Source organism: Eubalaena glacialis, chromosome 18 (genome assembly GCF_028564815.1).
Source record: "Eubalaena glacialis isolate mEubGla1 chromosome 18, mEubGla1.1.hap2.+ XY, whole genome shotgun sequence".
NCBI classification, from domain to species: domain Eukaryota; kingdom Metazoa; phylum Chordata; class Mammalia; order Artiodactyla; family Balaenidae; genus Eubalaena; species Eubalaena glacialis.
Genome location: NC_083733.1, coordinates 11,916,929 through 11,931,087, shown reverse-complemented (window position 1 = coordinate 11,931,087; position 14,159 = coordinate 11,916,929). Strand labels below are relative to the sequence as shown.

Genomic DNA, 14,159 nt, shown 5'->3' with positions numbered 1-14,159 from the left:
TTGCACCAGCCTGAGGCGCACCGTGTGTTCTCCCGGGGAAGTTGTCCCTGGATCACGGGACCCTGGCAGTGGCGGGCTGCACAGGCTCCCGGGAGGGGAGGTGTGGATAGTGACCTGTGCTTGCACACAGGCTTCTTGGTGGCTGCAGCAGCAGCCTTAGCGTCTCATGCCCGTCTCTGGGGTCTGCGCTGATAGCCGCAGCTCCCGCCCATCTCTGGAGCTCGTTTAGGCGGTGCTCTGAATCCCCTCTCCTCACGCACCCGGAAACAATGGTCTCTTGCCTCTTAGGCAGGTCCAGACTTTTTCCCGGACTCCCTCCCGGCTAGCTGTGGCGCAGTAGCCCCCTTCAGGCTGTGTTCACGCAGCCAACTCCAGTCCTGTCTCTGGGATCCGACTGAAGCCGGAGCCTCAGCTCCCAGCCCCCGCCTGCCCCGGCGGGTGAGCAGACAAGCCGCTTGGGCTGGTGAGTGCTGGTTGGCACCGATCCTCTGTGCGGGAATCTCTCTGCTTTGCCCTCCGCACTCCTGTGGCTGTGCTCTCCTCCGTGGCTCCGAAGCTTCCCCACTCTGCCACCTGCAGTCTCTGCCCGCGAAGGGGCTTCCTAGTGTGTGGAAACCTTTCCTCCTTCACAGCTCCTTCCCACTGGTGCAGGTCCCATCCCTATTCTTTTGTCTCTGTTTTTTCTTTTTTCTTTTGCCATACCCAGGTATATGGGGAGTTTTTTGCCTTTTGGGAAGTGTGAGGTCTTCTGTCAGCATTCAGTAGGTGTTCTGTAGGAGGTGTTCCACACGTAGATGTATTTCTGATGTATTTGTGGCGAGGTAGGTGATCTCCACGTCTTACTCTTCCACCATCTTGTAGGTCTCCTGGTAGTCTTTTTAATAACTGCTTTTGTAATCCGGTTAAGTCATGCAGTTACCAAGTAGTTAGAAATTTCTGAAAGGATATTATTGTTAACAAAAGAAAAGCTCATTCTTACATAAATAATATCCAGTACTTCATTGGGACACTACTGTTCAAAAGGCCCTGGCCAAACAACTTCTAAACAAAACACAACCCCAGGTTGTTTCCAGCCCACTGGGAATGAAGCCATGTATGGAAGACCAGGCCTCTAAATGAGGACATAAATTCAGGGCGAGTCGGGGCCATTGGCAATGCTTAGAATCGCCAGCCAGACTCCAAAGAGGGAGCCCAAGTGGTTTTTTTCTGGGACACTCTACTTGAATTATTGTTCAATTAGTCAACACAATAGATCTTCAAAAGAGGACAATTAATTAACATGTTAAGGAGGTTACTGCGTTCTTTGGACTATGTGTCATAATTGTGGTCAGTAAATTCTGGCAGTCTTAACAAAAATAGCCTCCATCATTTGCAGGTATGAAGATAACTTAATTCTCTACTGGGCTTTTTATGTTTGCTGGATGACAATATGCAATTGACAAGTTATAAATGATACTGTTTTATGTTATAAAAATACTAGCTTTTTTCATTTATTATGTTTATAGGCATTCACTGCTTGAGTCAAGGTTAGGCTTGTTAAGTGATTAAAGGCAATTTTATTACAGCAGCATGTAGTTATTTTATTCTAAAAGAATAAAATGCATAAAGAGAATGGTTTTTTTGTTTGTAACCTGTAAAATTGAGTTATTTTGCTGATTTAAAATACCAATAACTCACTTGAGGACCATGCTACCTCCTGAAAATGCCATATACCTGCTTCTTAAATGTGTCCAAGCACCTGATAGATCTGTCCAGAGCTGAAGTGGCCAAGTGACTGACTGCTCTTGGACAAAAGGTGCTTTCCCAGGGCTATAGCTGACTGTGCTGGGAAACAGCCATGGATCAAGGCAGCACAGGCAGAGGGAAAAGACTTTATTTAAAGGCAAAATGCCCAAATGGCTCTCTGACATAGCTAATTTCTACTATCACTTATTAGCTTATATATGATCCCCTAACTTTTTTTCTTAAGGGGCTGATTTGGATTGACTTGTTGAGAATGGTGTCCATTATCTATTGTCATGAGAGAGAGATTTCTGTGGTTACATGTAAACTTGTGATAGGTCTGCAGATGAAGAGGTGAAGAGGGTAGTGAAGAAGTCAGCCGCAGTCCGGTCCGGTCTATGAGAAGGTCACACCAGCTTCATTGTGCACCTTGAAGACTTTCCCAATGGCACTGACATAAGCAGCTGTTCTCAGGTCCAATCCCAGGTTATACTTCATGGCTGTGCACATGATTTGCCTGGCAGAGCGCTCCATGGTGTAAGCTAAGCCAGAGTGCACGATGTCTTTCTCAGAGGCACGCAATATCCTGTCTTGGAACTCTGCTGTGGGTACAATGGGAATAGTTCCACCGTGCTTTCCAAATTTCCTTTCCAAACTCTCTTGAACAGACATGAGCAAGTGGTAGTTAGAATCTCTTTCATATTTGAAGGTCTAACAGCCATAGCTGACATGATTTAGATTCTTCAGCCACTCAAAGTAACATACTGTAACTCCTCCAGCATTCAAGTAGAGATCTGGAATAACCATGATGTTCCTCTCTAGGAAAATCTTATCAGCTTCTGGAGTTGTCAGTCCGTTGGCACCTTCAGCAATAAACTTGGCTTCTTAGCTTTGACTCTGGGTGTATTGGACTTGGTCAGCTGCTTCTCGCTGGCAGCAGGGATCAGTACGTCACAGTCCGCCTCCAAGATGCTCCCTTCATAGATCTTTGCTTCGCTCTCCCGGATCTTGAGGTCCTCCACCAGCTTGTCCTCCACGATGCTGGCGCCGCGGTCGACGAAGGCCCTCCACCATCTTGAAGAAGTTGGGGTTGTCCTTGCCGTCGGCCACCGCCTCGCTGTAGTGTCGCCGGCCGGGCGACGTGAGCCCCGGCTGCGGGGCGGCGGCGGCTGCAGTGGGCTGCTAGCGGGCCCGGCCCGGCCGAGTCGGCAGCCGCCGAACCTAGGGCTGCGGGCCCGACACGGGACAGCAGCAGCGCTTCACCCGGGCACCGGTACAGGGCGGCGGGACAGAGGCCACGGAGGAGAGGCGCTCTCACAGGCCCGGGGACGGACAGAGGGTTTTTTAAGTCTTAATGTAGGAGCCCCATCAAGTGATGCTGAGCACGGCATCACTTCCGAGCGGAGGTGGTGGCCGGTATGTCAGAAGACTCATCTACCTGTGGGGAGCTCAGGCGGACAACCCCACCGACATTTTCATTTCCTTATGAAAGTCAACTGTGGACGCTTTGAGGAACAGAATACCAATTAGGACATTTGGGGCATGAAAGTAATTTAGTGGGTGAAGACACGAAAATATCATCATCACTTCTGTTGCTTACAGCAAATTAGCAGGTGGCCCAGAGAATGAGAGAGCTGATGCACATTGTGCTTTCACGAGCCCAGTTCCCCAAGGTGCAACAAGAAAACATGTTCATCATGGAAGCAGGCATAGCTTCTGGACATTTCAGCACTTATTTTAAAAAGTGTGGAAATAACTTTTGCTTTAATGTGAATCAGATCTTAAGCTGGGTAATAATTTTCTTCCTCATTTGAGTTGCCTTTAACTCTCAATTCAAAACTATATTACATTGATTAGAAACATACAGAAATCAAACTAAACAATTATTCACACACATTTTATGATAGATAGAAAGCCACTTTATACTTTGCCTTTATGAATGACAATTTAAAGAGGCTTACAGGTGATTGGATCACCCTAGCCAATTTACATAAATGCAATTTGTGGAGAGATTTATATTGCCAAATTGGATGAGGTACATTTTTGAGTTTGCATAAAGTGTTCTACAAATTGTTCCATTTTCTTACTGTACGCCCCAGGTTTCTCAACACAGGAACTCTATTGGATTTACATTCTCTGTGTGGGAAACGATTGATGGAACTGAATGAAGGATTCAGTGTAAAAGATGAGCATCACTGAGCAGAAACAGGCTTCAAAGTGACTTGCCTTATCAGAAGCCCAAAATGATTCATGTATAATAATTAAAACAGTGTGATGCTGGCATAAATAGATCAGTTAAACAATTTACATTATCTTTAAAGAGACTCTGATGTGATGCATATAATAAAATGAAAAGGAATAGATTATTTTAAAAAAATCATTGGGCTAATTATCTATATAAATAAGCACACACAAACACACATGCACACATATACTCCTTAGAATTCTTATCTAACATCACAAGAAAAAATATTCTGAGCTCTTTTAAACATCTATACTTACACTTATACTTAAATCGTAGATATCACCAAAAAATCTACAAATATATTAGGCTAATAAATAGATAAGAAAGGTATTTATAATTTTTAAAAAATTCCCAGAAGAAATAATACAATAAGCCCTAGTATACTTAGCCCTACAAAACATATCTTCTGTACATCAAAGGCACTGCAAAGAATTAAAGATCAAATGACAAACTAAGAAAAACCTTTACAACATGTATTACAGAATAATAGTTAATACAGAGATATTTAAAGTATGCATATATCATACAAATCTTGAGAAAAAACAGTAAAAAAAATAAAATAGGAAAATGACATGGATGGATATTTTAAGGGAAATTGAAATACTGATAATTACTAAAAGATAAATTATCCAGTAATAAAAAATATATCAATTAAATACCAGGCTGCAATGAACACACAGAATCTTTCTGCAGATTGAGTGCATCATGAGACAGAGGGGAGGAGTGTACTTATTACCCTGGCTCCATCCTTGCCAACTCACCTGGTTTGATTGTTCCCTTCTATCGACGGCCACAGCTCCTGCCAACTGTCACTTTCTATTTAGCAATTTCCTCAGGTTTCAGACAACCACCCAGCCCTTTGCCCCTACAGAAGAGGTGGCATAGGTTTTTCATGTGGCTGGCCTCAGAGGACCATAGCTTTCTTATGTGGCTGGCCTCAGAGTACCATGCCCTGTTGGTTGTCCTTAACATTTTCCCACATCTTTGTAAAAAGCACCTCAATTACCCTACTGAGTTTAGCATCAGTTTACTGTTAAGATATATCAAAATAAATGGGAAAACACCTCTTTTTTGTTACAGAATCTTGACATTATCTTAAGAAAATTATATTTTAGCCCATATTCCAGTTTGAGTTTCTTCCAAGGCTTTATGCACTTATCTGTAAAATTTTAAATGGATATTTATTTAAACATTATATGAACAAAGATTTATTTCCCATTACGTCAATTTTTTAAAATACAAACGAGAAAAGATGCTTTTACTATTCATTACTTAGTTTGTATTAATTTACAGTTATTAAAATTTTAATTTAATAACATTGCTAATTCAGAAAAATTATTTCATCTTTAGAGTGAATTGAAATGAAGTAAAACTAAGCATTATTAATATGTATTTGAAAAATAACTTTTTAATGTAAAGTTGTTAATTTGTTGTCATTAACACCACCAAAACAAAGATGAACATCCACTAAGTAACTGGATGTTGCAACAATGACAGAGCACCATTAAACTAGAAATTTTGTAAAAACACTTCAATACAGTGAAGATAGCAAGAAAAATAGGAAGTCAACATATAGCAATTGACGGAAATTCTCCTTGAAACAATAATCATAAATTAGAAGTAAACTGTATAATAATAGTTAACATGGAATTAAATATATTCATAAAAGCATTTAACAATATGAAAAACCACCTTTATTCATAAATTCAGAAATTAATAATAGAAATGAACAACAACAAACAAAACCCAAAAGAATAAAAATGAGATTTTAAAAAAGGATTAAAAAGGATAAAATGGAAAGTAGAGGAAAAGGAAGACAGGAAAGGAAGGAATAACATTCATGTTATTTCAATTACTGAAGAATAAAACAGTGGAACGGAAATAGTGTTTAAAACTCTAAGAGAACTTTCCACATTTTGACTCACACACATACACATGTACACTAATGTCATATATATCTGTGTAGACACATTATGTATTATGTATATATACACACACGTGTTATATGTGTATATTCACAATGTGCATTATGTGTGTATATACACATGTGCATACACATGCATATCTTCTAAAGTCAATATCATCTTATTTAATAAGGAACAGTAGTGATATTTCCAAAAAGAACAAGGCAATTGTGCCTACAATCTCTGCACTAATCAGCACTTTAATGCAAATATTAGTCAAAGTAATTGATCATAAGAAATGACTTAGAGGCATAAGAATAGATAAAACAGATAAAGAAGCAGTAAAACTATCTTTTTTTTTTTTTTTTTTTTTTTGCTGCTGACCTGAACGTATATCTGGAAAACTCTAAGGAATCTAAAGAATCAATTAATGGGGCTTCCCTGGTGGCACAGTGGGACATGTGTTCGAGCTCTGGTCCGGGAAGATCCCACATGCTGCCAAGCAACTAAGCCCGTATGACACAACTACTGAGCCTGCGCTCGAGAGCCTGTGAGCCACAACTACTGAGCCCACCTGCTACAACTACTGAAGCCCGCACACCTAGAGCCCATGCTCTGCCACAAGAGAAGCCACTGCAATGAAAAGACCATGCACTGCAACGAAGAGCCCTGCTTGCTGCAACTAGAGAAAGCCCATGTGCAGCAACGAAGACCCAATGCAGACAAAAATAAATAAAATAAATAAATTTATAAAAACAAAAGAATCAATTAAGAAAAAAATTCAGTAAGGTATGAGGGTATGTAAGTAACATAAAAACATTAATAGAACCAGATAGAGGACCGGTTGAGGAAAAGTTTGAAATATTTCTCAAGGACAAAATAGTAGACTCAAACAAATGGAAAAACATCACCTGTTCTTAGGGTAACTCAATGTTATAAAGATGTTAGTACCATCCAAGTTACTTTCTAAATTTCATCTCACTACTCACCAAAACGAAAAATAACTGCAATTGTTTTTCATGGACTTAGATTAATGGGCACTAAACTTTATATAGAAAAGGGAAATTGTAAGACTAGCAATGAAAATAATAAAAAAATAGGGAAATAATCTGTATCAGATATTCCTATAAATTAGCTAAAATTCAAATAGTTTCCTATGGTTCATGGAGAGAAAAATAGAATTCTGCCATAGAATAAAAAGTCAAGAAATAGGGGGGACCTTTAAGATGGTGGAGCAGTAAGATATGGAGATCACATTCCTGCCCACAAATACAACAAAAATGCATCTACATGTGGAACAACTCCTACAGAACACCTACTGAACGCTGACAGAAGACCTCAGACTTCCCAAAGGCAAGAAAATTCCTTTGAACCTGGCCGTGAGGCTGACAGGGTCGTGGTGCTCCGGCTGGGTGTCAGGCCTGAGCCTCTGAGGTGGGAGAGCCGAGTTCAGAATATTGGTCCACCAGAGACCTACCGGCCCCATGTAATATTAAACAGTGAAAGCTCTCCCAGAGATCTCCATCTCAAAGTTAAGACCAAGCTCCACTCAACGACCAGCAAGCTACAGTGCTGGACACCCTATGCCAAACAACTAGCAAGACAGGAACACATACCCACCCATTAGCAGAGAGGCTCCCTAAAATCATAATTAGTTCACACACACCCCAAAACACAGTACCGGACGTGATCCTGCCCACCAGAAAGAAAAGATGCAGCCTCTTCCACCAGAACACAGGCACCAGTCCCCTCCACCAGGAAGCCTACACTACCCACTGAACCAGCCATACCCACTGGGGGTGGACACCGAAAACAACAGGAATTACGAACCTGCAGCCTGCGAAAAGGAGACCCCAAACACAGTAAGTTAAGCAAAATGAGAAGACAGAGAAATAAACAGCAGATAAAAGAGCAAGGTAAAAAACCACCAGACCAAACAAATAAAGAGGAAATAAGCAGTCTACCTGAAAAAGAATTCAGAGTATTGACAGTAAATATGATCCAAAGTCTTGGAAATAGAATGGAGAAAATACAAGGAGCATTTAGCAAGGACCTAGAAGAACTAAAGAGCAAACAAACAATGATGAACAACACAATAAATGAAAGTAAAAATTCTCTAGAAGGAATCAACAGCAGAATAACTGAGGGAGAAGAACAGACAAATGACCTTGAAGATAAAATAGTGGAAATAACTACTGCAGAACAGAATAAAGAAAAAAGAATGAAAAGAATTGAGGGCACTCTCAGAGACCTCTGGGACAACATTAAACGCACCAACATTTGAATTATAGTGGTCCCAGAAGAAGAAGAGAAAAAGAAAGGGACTGAGAAAATATTTGAGGAGATTATACTTGAAAACTTCCCTAATATGGGAAAGGAAATAGTCAAGTCCAGGAAGCACAGAGAGTCCCATACAGGATAAATCCAAGGAGAAACACGCCAAGACACATATTAATCAAACTATCAAAAATTAAATACAAAGAAAAAATATTAAAAGCAGCAAGGGAAAAACAACAAATAACACACAAGGGAATCCCCATAAGATTAACAGCTGATCTTTCAGCAGAAACTCTGCAAGCCAGAAGGGAGTGGAAAGACATATTTAAAGTGATGAAAGGGAAAAACCTACAACCAAGATCACTCTACCCAGCAAGGATCTCATTCAGATTCAATGGAGAAATTAAAACCTTTACAGACTAGCAAAAGCTAAGAGAGTTCAGCACCACCAAACCAGCTTTACAACACATGCTAAAGGAACTTCTCTAGGCAGGAAACACAAGAGAAGGAAAAGACCTACAATAACAAACCCAAGACAATTAAGAAAATGGTAATAGGAGCATATATATTGATAATTACCTTAAATGTAAATGGATTAAATGCTCCAACCAAAAGACATACACTAGCTGAATGGATACAAAAACAAGACCTGTACATATGCTGTCTACAAGAGACCCACTTCAGACCTAGGGACACAGACAGACTGAAAGTGAGGGGATGGAAAAAGATATTCCATGCAAATGGAAATGAACAGAAAGCTGGATTAGCAATTCTCATATCAGACATAATAGACTTTTAAAAAAAGACTATTACAAGAGACAAAGAAGGACACTACATAATGATCAAGGAATCAATCCAAGAAGAAGGTATAACAATTGTAAATATTTATGCACCCAACATACGAGCACCTCAATACATAAGGCAAATGCTAACAGCCATAAAAGGGGAAATCAACAGTTACACAATCATAGTAGGGGACTTTAACACCCCACTTTCACCAATGGACAGATCATCCAAAATGAAAATAAATAAGGAAACACAAGCTTTAAATGATACATTAAACAAGATGGACTTAATTGATATTTATAGGACATTCCATCCAAAACCAACAGAATACACTTTCTTCTCAAGTGCTTGTGGAACATTCTCCAGAATAGATCATATCTTGGGTCACAAATCAAGCCATGGTAAATTTAAAAAATTGAAATCGTATCAAATACCTTTTCTGACCACAATGTTATGAGTCTTCATATCAATTACAGGAAAAAATCTGTGAAAAATTAAAACACATGGAGGCTAAACAATACACTACAAAATAACCAAGAGATCACTGAAGAAATCAAAGAGGAAGTCAAAAAATACCTAGAAACAAATGAAAATAAAAACACGACAACCCAAAACCTATGGGATGCAGCAAAAGCACTTCTAAGAAGGAAGTCTATAGAAATACAATCCTACCTCAAGAAAGAAGAAACATCACAAATAAACAACCTAACCTTACACCTAAAGCAATTAGAGAAAGAAGGACAAAAAATCCCAAAAGTTAGCAGAAGGAAAGAAATCATAAAGATCAGATTAGAAATAAATGAAGAAGAAATGAAGGAAACAATAGCAAAGATCAATAAAACTAAAAGCTGGTTCTTTGAGAAGATAAACACAATTGATAAACCATTAGCCAGAATCATCAAGAAAAAAAGGGAGAAGACTGAAATCAATAGAATTAGAAATGAAAAAGGAGAAATAACAACTGACACTGCAGAAATACAAAGGATCCTGAGAGATTACTACAAGCAACTATATGCCAATAAAATGGACAACCTGGAAGAAATGGACAAATTCTTAGAAACGCACAACCTTCCGAGGCTGAACCAGGCAGAAATAGAAACTATAAACAGACCAATAGCAAGCACTGAAATTGAGACTGTGATTAAAAATCTTCCAACAAACAAAAGCCCAGGACCAGATGGCTTCACAGGCGAATCAAACATTTAGAGAAGAGCTAACACCTATCTTTCTTAAACTCTTCCAAAATATAGCAGAGGGAGGAACACTCCCAAACTCATTCTACGAGGGCACCAACACCCTGATACCAAAACCAGCCAAAGATGTCACAAAGAAAGAAAACTACAGGCCAATATCACTGATGAACATAGATGCTAAAATCTTCAACAAAATACTAGCAAACAGAATCCAACAGCACATTAAAAGGATCATACACCATGATCAAGTGGGGTTTATCCCAGGAATGCAAGGATTCTTCAATATACAAATATCAGTCAATGTGATACACCATATTAACAAATTGATGCATAAAACCCATAGATCATCTCAATGGACGCAGAAAAAGCTTTTGACAAAATTCAACACCCATTTATGATAAAAACCCTCCAGCAAGTAGCCATTGAGGGAGCTTACCTCAACATATAAAGTGCATATATGACAAAACCAAGCCAACATTGTTCTCAATGGTGAAAAACTGAAAGCATTTCCTCTAAGATGAGGAATAAGACAAGGTTGCCCACTCTCACCACTATTATTCAACATAGTTTTGGAAGTTTTAGCCACAGCAATCAGAGAAGAAAAAGAAATAAAAGGAATCCAAATCAGAAAAGAAGAAGTACAACAGTCACTGTTTGCAGATGACATGATACTACACATAGAGAATCCTAAAGATGCTACCTGACAACTACTAGAGCTAATCAATGAATTTGGTACAGTAGCAGGATACAAAATTAATGCACAGAGATCTCTTGCATTCCTATACACTAAGGATAGAAAATCTGAAAGAGAAATTAAGGAAACACTCCCATTTACCATGGCAACAAAAAGAATAAAATACCTTGGAATAAACCTACCTAAGGAGATAAAAGACCTGTATGCAGAAAACTATAAGGCACTGATGAAAGAAATTAAAGATGATACAAACAGATGGAGAGATATACCATGTCCTTAGATTGGAAGAATCAACACTATGAAAATGACTATACTAGCCAAAGCAATGTACAGCTTCAATGCAATCCCTATCAAACTACCAATGGCATTTTTCACAGAACTAGAACAAAAAATTTCACAATTTGTATGGAAACACAAAAGACCCCAAATAGCCAAAGCAATCTTGAGTAAGAAAAACAGAGCTGGAGGAATCAGCCTTCCGGACTTCAGACTACTACAAAGCTACAGTAATCAAGACAGTTTGGTACTGGCACAAAAACAGAAATATAGATCAATGGAACAGGATAGAAGGCCCAGAGATAAACCCATGCACATATGGTCACCTTATTTTTGATAAAGGGAGCAAGAATATACAATGGAGAAAAGACAGCCTCTTCAATAAGTGGTGCTGGGAAACCTGGACAGCTACATGTAAAAGATGAAATTAGAACACTCCCTAACACCATACACAAAAATAAACTCAAAATGGATTAAAGACCTAAATGTAAGGCCAGACACTATCAAACTCTTAGAGGAAAACATAGGCAGAACACTCTATGATATACATCACAGCAAGATCCTTTTTTACCCACCTACTAGAAAAATGGAAATAAAAAGAAAAATAAAAATATGGGACCTAATGAAACTTAAAAGCTTTTGCAAAGCAAAGGAAACCATAAACAAGATGAAAAGACAACCCTCAGAATGGGAGAAAATATTTGCCAATGAAGCAACTGCCAAAGGATTAATCTCCAAAATATACAAGCAGCTCATGCAGCTCAATATCAAAAAAACAAACAACTCAATCCAAAAATGGGCAGAAGACCTAAATAGACATTTCTCCAAAGAAGATACACAGATTGCCAACAAACCCATGAAAGGATGCTCAACATCACAAATCATTAGAGAAATGCAAATCAAAACTACAATCAGGTATCACCTCACACTGGTCAGAATGGCCATCATCAAAAATCTACAGACAATAAATGCTGGAGAGGGTGTGGAGAAAAGGGAACCCTCTTGCACTGTTGGTGGGAATGTAATTTGATACAGCTACTATGGAGAACAGTATGGAGGTTCCTTAAAAAACTAAAAATAGAACTACCATACAACCCAGCCATCCCACTACTGGGCATATATCCTGAGTAAACCATAATTCAAAAAGAGTCATGTACCACAATGTTCATTACAGCTCTATTTATAATAGCCAGGACGTGGAAGCAACCTAAGTGTCCATCAACAGATGAATGCATAAAGAAGATGTGGCACATATATACAATGGAATATTACTCAGCCATAAAAAGAAACGAAATTGAGTTATTTGTAGTTAGGGGGATGGACCTAGAGACTATCATACAGAGTGAAGTAAGTCAGAAAGAAAAAAACAAATACAGTATGCTAACACATATATATGGAATCTAAAAATAAAAAGATGGTTCTGAAGAACCTAGGGGCAGGACAGGAATAAAGATGCAGATGTAGAGAATGGACTTGAGGACATGGGGAGGTGGAAGGGTAAGCTGGGATGAAGTGAGAGTGTGGCATGGCCATATATACACTACCAAATGTAAAATAGATAGCTAGTGGGAAGCAGCCACATAGCACAGGGAGATCAGCTCAGTGCTTTGTGACCACCTAGAGGGGTGGGATAGGGAGGGTGGGAGGGAGATGCAAGATGGGGGAAATATGGGGATATATGTGTTTGTATGGCTGATTCACTTTGTTATACAACAGAAACTAACACACCATTGTAAAGCAATTATACTCCAATGAAGATGTTAAGAAAAAAAATTAAAAAAATGAAAAAATTTTAAAAGTCACGAAATAGACCCAAATACATATGGAAATTTAGTATATGAAAAATGTGACAGATGGACTTTATGATATACAGTGCTTTAAAACAAGAAGAAATTTACAAACAGATATAATTAATTCTATATTAAAGAGGAATGCATTATTCTCCAAAAATATGAACCAGAAGAGCATAAGGAATAAATTATAATTTCGCATGAAATATAATTTGGAACAAAATGGCACAAATGAAAGAATGATGCTTCTTGTTAATGAATGTTATGGGAGGTCAAGAAGTAAACATTGGTATGTAACATTATAGACACTATAATATATGCACACAAATGCATTCTTAAGTTCAAGCATTTATAAACAAGAGAGAAGAAAATATTCTTTCTTACTGTAGAATGCTTTGTAATAAATGTAGCAAGAGTAATAGTGTTAAAAAAAAGTTACCAGGTTGCAGCCATCATAGTTATAATTTATTCAGGCAATTATGATCAGTTGAGGCTAAATCTAGTGGGTGAAAGTTAGATGAGAAACAGAATATTTACCTGGTTTCAAAATCTCTCCACAAAATGCTCATTCAGTTTCAAAGAGAATAAAATGCTAATTTTACAACAGGTGAGAAATCTGATAGGCATCACCCTAATCAAGTGTTCGCAGTTGCCACCATCACTGTAGAGAAAAACTAACGTTATATGCTTCATGCCCTGTTGCACTTAGCAGGACAGCATCATTTCTGTGGTATCCCTGCTACAGATGCATAACCTTAATCTAGTCGTAAGGAAACATCAAACGAACCCATGTTGAGGGACATTATACAAAACAACTGGCCTTAATTCCTCCAAGAATTACAATACCATGAGTCGCAAAAAGGCTGAGGAATGTTTAAGGTTACAGGTGAATAAAGAATTATGATAAATAAAAGCAGTCTGTGATCCTGAATTGAATGATGGGTTAGAAATTATCTAAAAAGCAGCGTTGTGACAAACTGTGAAATCAGAACATGGACTGCATATTAATCAGTAGCATGTATTCAACATTAAATTTCATGATTTTTGTAATTTTCTGTCATTATGTAAGAAAATATCCCTGCTCTTAGAATATAACCTTGGAATATATACAGGAAAAGGAGCTTGAGTGTGCAAACTCTCAAATGGTTTGAGTAAAAAATCACACGTGTATGTTATGTTGTGCACATAGGTACATATTCAGAGACAGAGAAGAGGAAGAGAAATAGAGATGGAGAGACTGATAAAGGAATGTGGCAAATATTAACGATTAGG

At 38.6% G+C, this 14,159-nt stretch overlaps 1 pseudogene; it reads right to left on the bottom strand.

The window, feature by feature from the left end:
* Nucleotides 1–2,021: 2,021 nt before the first annotated feature.
* LOC133077606 (glutamate dehydrogenase 1, mitochondrial-like) overlaps nucleotides 2,022–14,159 on the bottom strand; it is a 32,162-nt pseudogene continuing 20,024 nt past the window's right edge.